General features: G+C 59.5%; 1 long non-coding RNA gene across 2 annotated transcripts in view; it reads left to right on the top strand.

Moving 5' to 3' along the window:
• Positions 1 to 3,068: 3,068 nt before the first annotated feature.
• Positions 3,069 to 7,152, top strand: part of LOC129511067 (uncharacterized) — a 41,703-nt gene continuing 37,619 nt past the window's right edge. For both annotated transcript variants that reach the window (XR_008664744.1, XR_008664743.1), the window contains exons 1-2: positions 3,069 to 3,248; positions 4,839 to 5,127. This is a non-coding gene — a long non-coding RNA (uncharacterized LOC129511067). The remainder of the gene's footprint in view (positions 3,249 to 4,838; positions 5,128 to 7,152) is intronic.

Raw genomic sequence — 7,152 nt, 5'->3', positions numbered from 1 at the left:
CTGCTTATATTGTGTCTGTTCTCTTTCCCTTCTACAGAGTGAGTTTTTTTCATAAAAGGGAAAAAGCTGCCTCATCAATGAAACAAAACCCCACCACACCCGCTTGGAGAAGATGACACGCTGCTGCTGATCAGGTGGCTAAGGACAAAGAGGCCAAGTGGGGCGGGAGTGGCGTGAGGGAAGCGGGGAGCCCTGCACAGCGCTCCTGGACGTGCGGCCACATCTGGCCCAGATGTTCGCGCCTCTCTCCTCTCTGTGTTGCTCGTTACCGATTCTTCCCAAAGTTTCCGATTTCGTGCAACGTCCACCGAAGGAACGCGGGCCACGGGGATGGGAGAGGGTTTTAGGAACGCGAGGGGGGAGAATGCAGAGGAGGAAAGATGTTAGCAGCGTCGTGTCTGACCTGCTTTAAAAGCAGAGAATCCGGACACGGGACCGCTGGGGGCCTGGGGACACTTGGGGACCCACTCTGGGTGCAGAGAGCCCCTGGGGGGCGAGGCGGGAGCCCAGGGCAGCCGGGCTGAGTTCCCGAGCGCAGAGCCTGACACCCGGGAGTCTCCCAATTCTCAAAACCTCCCTCCCGTGGCATTTTCACAAGTCGGTTTGAATGCACTTGAGTCCGAAACATGTTTGCAGTCGTGGCCTGACTAGGACCCCGAGGCCGGGATTCCTACTGCAGAGGTCCCCAAAATCTCAGCACCCCTCCAGCCGCGGTGGGGGAGGGGCAACGTCTGGGAGACGAGGCACCGGCGGGGAGTCATTTCCTCCGTGGAGTGGGTGTCGCGCCGAGTCTCCTGAGAGCGGATCCCTGGTCCGCAGCTCCCAAGTGCAGACAGTGGAGCCCCGCGTCTTTACGGAGCCGCAGCGGCCAGCGCTCCGCAAGAGGCCTCTGGTTGTATTTGGCAGGGCCTTTGGGTGCCGAGGAGAACACCCCTGGCCCCGCGCGACACGGGGCCTCACGTCGGGGCCTCCACCAGGCAGGGAGGGAACGTGCAACTGTGGCGGCCCAGCAGGTGCCAGCCCGCGGGTGCGCCAGGGGCCTCCCGTTCCCCAGCGTCGTCCACTCCATCCTCGCAGCAATGCCACGAGGCAGGTGCTCTTGTTTCACGGGTGGGAACCCGAGGCTCAGGGGGCTGACAGGACTTGCCTGGGGCTGCGCGGCTGATGGGCTGGGACTGTCTGGCTGACTCCGGACCCGAGTCCTCAAGGAACCGCTCTGCTGCCCCGGGCCGTATAGAAGGGCAAGGGGGTCGGGCAGATGCTTGTTGAGTAATTCTGTGCTCTACCTAAACTGATGGCTCTGGATCGTTTTCTCTTTTTTTTTTTAAAGATTTTATTTATTTATTCATGAGAGACACACACAGAGAGGCAGAGACACAGGCAGAGGGAGAAGCAGGCTCCCTGCGGGGAGCCCAATGCGGGACTCAATCCCAGGACTCTGGGGTCACACCCTGGGCCAAAGGGAGATGCTCAACCACTGAGCCCCCCAGGCGTCCCGGTTCTGGATCACTTAAGAACAATCCACGTTTCCAGCAAGTTGTTTTTCCTCCTAAAGGGGCCAAGTTCACCAACGATTCCTTAAGTCTAAAAAACATATAAATTAGCACGGATTCCAGGCTTTGTCTGTAACATCACCACTGTCACTCGGATACATTTTCAGGAGGGACAAAGACAGAAGGAGGAGAAGCAGCTGGTGGGCCTGGAGGGACCCCTGCAAGATCGCCTCACGGGTCTTGACAGAAAAGGGTTGAGAAATCTGTGCCAGAAGTGGCTGGGCTGCACCTGTTCTCTGTCACCAAACCTTCCTGGTCGGGAGAGGGGGCGGCTGCTGTGTTACCTTAAAGGTAAGAAAACCAGGCTCGGGCAGATAGAGGACAGTGTTGCGGGTACAACTGTGTCCTGCAAAGAGGTATGTTCGAGTCCTAACCCCTGGTACCTGTGGATGTGATTTTCCCCGGGCCTAGGTGTTTTGCAAATCCGATCCAGTTAAGGTGAGGTCACGTGGGTGGGCCTAGTCTGACAACAGGTGCCTTTATAAGCAGAAGGGACACTGGACTCGCCCACAGGGAAGACCAGTAGCGCCCCGCAGGGTGATGAGGCAGAGACAGGAGGGATGCGCCTACGAGCCAAAGATTCTGGGCGACCGGAGAAGCCAAGAGGCAAGGAAGGATCCTGCTCCGGATCCTTCAGAGGGGGGCACGGCCCTGCCGACACCTCGAGTTTGGCCTTCCAGCCACCAGAACCGTGAGAAAAGAAATCTGTTGTTTTAGCCACCTGCTGTGTGGTGACGTATCACGGAAGCCACAGGAAGTGGATACACCAAGTTGTCACCCGCCTCTGCTGTGTGCCTGAACGATTCCGTGTTTGGTTCGGGGGGGCGTGTTGCTGAGGAGCAGTGCACCCCGCTGGAGCCGGTCGCTGGAGCCGGTCGCTGCGAGGTCTGGAGAAACGGAGGAGGCTTGAGGTTCGGTGCCGCGCAGCTGGAGCGCGGACGAGCGTGATGAGGGTGTTGAGGATATTTGTGCGTAATCAAGGGCTGGAAGAGGGCGAAGGAGCCGCCTTTCCCTGTGACATCAGCTGTGCTTCCCCAAAGGAGGGAGAAAATCGGGAATTCCTGTAGGACGCAGAGGTGTTAAGAGTGGGGGAGCGGGGAAGGGAAGGGCTCCGCTGATGTCAGGGGCGGTGGCTGCAGGCTGTCGTCCCAGGGGGGAGGGGGACCTGGGGTGCCCACGGGGAACCGCAGCATCTGGGGCGGAGGCCAGGCCCGAGAGGAACAGAGGCCGCCGGGGCTGCGGCAGCCGCGGGAGGCCAGGGAAGTGGCACTGGCGCGGGAGCCGTTGACAGGTGGGGCGTCCGTGATTCCCGATGATAAATCACCCTGCGAAGGCGCTAAACACCGCGCTGGCGAGTGACTCAGAGCCCAGGCATGCGGGGCGGCTTGTAACGTGGGCGCCGAGTTATGTGGCCCGGGCTGAAGGGGTTAGTATCTCATGAATGTGCGTGGGAGGCTGGCCGCGGTGGAGAAAGGGTTAATAATTAAACTGTCTGCGCCACCACAATGGGCCAGGGCTGCTGGGTCCCTGGGGCTGACCCCACTCCTCACCCGCCCCGTGGTATGCGGCCCCACGGGAGGACCTCAGGAAGCTCGGACCGTGGCTGAACAACAAAGCGTTTGACTTTCGGGGGCCGCCGGGTCGGGAAATTAGTGAGGCCGATCAGGAAAGTCAGTCTGGCTTGCCTCGTGCTTGGTAAGGAGGGGGAGAAAGGTGAGGGCGGGGGGGCTCTGGGAAACCCTGGCTCCTCGGTGGTGGGGCTCATCCCACTCCAGTCTCCCCGGGGGAAGAGAGGCTCAGGGAGGCTAAGGAGGCTGTGCGGCCAGAGAGGGTGGCCGAGCCAGGAATGAGGGTGCAGGCCCGTGGGCTCCCGATGCCTGCAGCCTGAGCACCCCCACCCCGCACCGTGCTGCCCCCACCGCCCCGGCTCCTGAAGCTGGAGAGGAGGCTGGCAGGTCCCGGGAAGACCCCACCTCTGGCCCTGCCTGTCGCACGTGGTCATCGGGGAGGAGGGGGAGCAGGGCTGCCAGCCACACGCCACCCTTGCCTGCCCAGTGGACTTGGCCGACCTCTAGGCTTCTGGAAAGGAGTTGATGGTGCCTTCCTGTGGCAGGTGTGGCAGACGGGATGAGACTTCAGGGTGCCATCCCGTCCTAGGGTTGCATGATTCTTGATTTCTGGGGTTTTGAAATGATAAAGGATGTCTGCGTGTTCAGGGGAGCAGGCACTCCAGGGCAGGAGCCAGGCCTGCGGACACTGAGCATCAGTGCCCCCTCCCGCCCCCATGCCCTGAGAGCTTCCCTGGCTTGTGGCCTCCATCCCCGCGGAGGGCAGAGGGCAGCTCTCACCCCACAGTGCCTGCCCCTGCCCGCCGCACCCCCCCCACCCCCCCAGGGTCTGCGGCAGGAGTCTGTTCCACTGTCAATCTGACAAAGGCGCTGGTGTCTTGGAGACTCCCTGTGCTTGCCCGGGGCTCAGCACTTCCCACTGCGGCTCCCCCTGGCCTCAGAGATCCTCACCCAGGTCCCCAGGGTGTCCTCGCTGCCTGAGGAGTATACACGGAGCATGGGGGCCGTGGCCACTCCTCAAACCCATCCCTTCCAGCTGTTTCCCTTGTGTGATCCACGGAGCGGCAGAAACGCTGCCTCCTGGAGCAAACTTCCCACAGAAGAAGGCCAGTCCCCTGTCTGTCTGTCTGTTCCAAATGGGAGCCCCAGTTCCTGGGAAGGTCCTTTCCCGGGTCCTTAAACCCATGGCTGCCGGTGGGTGCTGCTCAGTGATCACAAAGATGACACATGGGTGTCCCCCTCTGTCCCCCCCACCCCAGGCCACCAAGCTGGCCGAGAGCATGGGAGTCTCTGGAGTCACAGCACGTCCCAGGGGAATGCCTGCCCTCGAGTGCGGTGGGCAGAATAATGAAGGCCCTCAACGTGCTACCCTCGAGAACCTGTGAACAGGGCACAGGCGGGATTAAGTCTAGGTACTGGGATTCGGGGGAAGATCCCCGATTACCCAGATGGGCCCCATGTCCTCACGGTGGCAGAGTCACTTGGAACGATGATGTGAGAGACCCAGCGGGCCGTTGCCGGCTTTGATGGCAGGAGGGGCCAGGAGCCCAGGAACCTGGGCGGCCTCCAGACGCTGGAAAAGCCAAGGGGACAGACTGTGCCCTGGAAGCTCCAGAAAGAACGTGGTCCTGCAAACACCTTGATTTTAGCCCGGTGAGACTCATGTTAGGCTTCTGGCCTCCAGAACTGTAAGATACGAAATTTGTCTTGTTTTAAGCCATCAAGTCTGTGGCACTTTGTGAGAACAGCAACAGAAAATGAATGTACCGGGTGACACGTCTCCGAGAAGAGCTCTCCAGGTGCACGGGGCCAGGGATGGACACGGAGCCGCAGGAGAGGTCTGTGAGCTCGCAGGTCCTGGAGCCTTCGGGCCTGCGTGCCGGCGCGGCGGGACCCCAGCAGCTCCGCGCAGAGAAGGGCGCTCGCTGTCTCACCTGCCCGGCTAGCTGGCGTGTGAGCCTCCGGCTTGAACCGCTCCCTACAGGCTCTGGGGGCAGGTGCAGCAGGTGAGTACTCGCCGGCTGCGGAGGCTGGACGAAGGGCCTGCGGGCTCTGGGAGGAGCGCGTCAGGGCTGGGAGGGCCCGCGTCTGTCCTAAGCGTTTTCCGTCCAGCCAGGGATGGGCATGTGCCAGAAGAGCCCGCGGCGGCAGGGGCCTGCTCGCAGGCCGTGGAGAGCAGCCTGTGGGCAGAAGGGCAGCGGGCGTGGAGGATGCCCACCGAGGGTGAGGAGCAAGCGGGAGCAGAAGGCAGGTCAGCCTGAGGGAAGCGCCTAGAAAGGGCGCCGGGCAGCGCTGACGTGCTCTCCACTCTTCTCACCGTCCCGAAGACCTGCCTGGAAGCCACAGGTTGATGAGGCTGGGTCCCAAGATGCGGAGCGTGTGTGGCCCCTCGCCCCGTGGACTCGCGGTGTGAGTGAGGTGTGGCCTCGGTTTGGGACCCCTCGAGATTCCTGGGTTCACCTCTTCTCTGGGCCCCGCCTCTACCTTGGAAGGTTAACCGGGTCTAGAAAGAGCCCCGTGGTCTTGAGAAGGCGCCTCGTGTGTGGCTGGAGAACGTGAGCGTGACGGGGTCGTGTTGTGGGATGGGACGGGTCCTGGGGCGGAGCAGCAAGGCTGCCGTGGGAGGACACCTTCCGCTCTTGAGAACGTCCCCCGAGTCTCCCCCGATACTTCTTTGTGTTTCTGCCTGTTTGCGTGGGGGACCTCATCCCATGCATCTCACACCTGCGGCACCTGGGCACCTGCAGGTTCTAGAACAACAGATCCGTCATTTTCGATGAAATTGATCCTTTTCAGGCATAGCCAGGGTAAGTAAAGGAGTCTTTACTCCTAAAAGTAAGTGTTTTTTTTTTTTTTTAAATACGTTTTTGAGACTTTTTAATGGAGGAGTTGATGAAATCCGCTCCAGCATCCCCTCTAAAGCACATTCGTCGGCCCTTACCCTATTACGGATACAAAAATCTTGCCCCCTGGATCCTCCACGGGGAGCCTCCCCCTCCTGTTAGGCTATTAATACCTGGTAAGGACAGTCCAGCTCCCTTTAACACAAATTCTAAACCAAAGCGTGATGTGCAGAGACACCAATTATATATGTGCTTTGTCTCCTGCCTTTGTATGCCCACAACATTTATGTAAAATTGCACACCATTAAGGTAAAGTAGACAAAAATCAGAATTTTAGATAGGTGTCTTTTTTTTCTCACACAGCAGGTGGGTGGTGGGTGGAAATCCAGGCCTGGGCTGTCCTGATGCGGGTTGTCCCCTCTCTAAAGGGGGGCAGGGAGGCCGCAGACAGTGAACGCTTTACCCCAGGCCAGAGCAGGCTTTCATCGACATTTATCAAACGGCTCCCTGCTGGGCGTTGGCTTTGCCCGTGGCGGGAAGGAGCACAGGGTCTGCTGGGTGGGTGGTCTGAGCACCTCCCAATCTGTGCCCGAGGGAGTGGGTCCCAGGAGGTCCCAGGAGAGCAGTTAGTAGGAGCAGTTAGTGAGGAGGGAGGGAAAGGCAGGTGTTTTTTTGCTTTTGTTTTTAAAGATTTTATTTATTCATGAGAGTCACCGAGAGAGAGGCAGAGACACAGGCAGAGGGAGAGGGAGGCTCCATCCGGGGAGCCCGATGCAGGACTCGATCCCAGGACCCCGGGGTCACGCCCTGAGCCGAAGGCAGACGCTCAACCGCTGAGCCACCCGGGCGTCTCGGGAAAGGCAGTTTGAATGTGACACATTTTTCCTTTGAAAACTTGCTGCCCCTACTTGCCAAGTAGAAATTGGAACCACGGTGGTTTCTGGATGTTCTCACACTTAAAAAAAAAAAAAAATCTCGAGGGGATAGGCGGCGCTTCTTAACCTCTTGAGGAGCCTAGTCCTTAACTGGACACGGAGAGCGTTCCTGAGAGACAGTGAGGGTGTTTATGTCTCTATTTAGGACACACCTGGGGGCAGATTTCTTTTTTTCAAATCCGATGACAAGTGTCAGCCCCATGGCTTTTAAAAGAGGGGCATGACCGTTGTACCCCAAATGTCAGACCCCATG

This window comes from Nyctereutes procyonoides, unplaced genomic scaffold, assembly GCF_905146905.1.
Source record: "Nyctereutes procyonoides isolate TBG_1078 unplaced genomic scaffold, NYPRO_anot_genome, whole genome shotgun sequence".
Taxonomy (NCBI): domain Eukaryota; kingdom Metazoa; phylum Chordata; class Mammalia; order Carnivora; family Canidae; genus Nyctereutes; species Nyctereutes procyonoides.
This window is presented reverse-complemented; position numbering and strand designations above follow the sequence as displayed.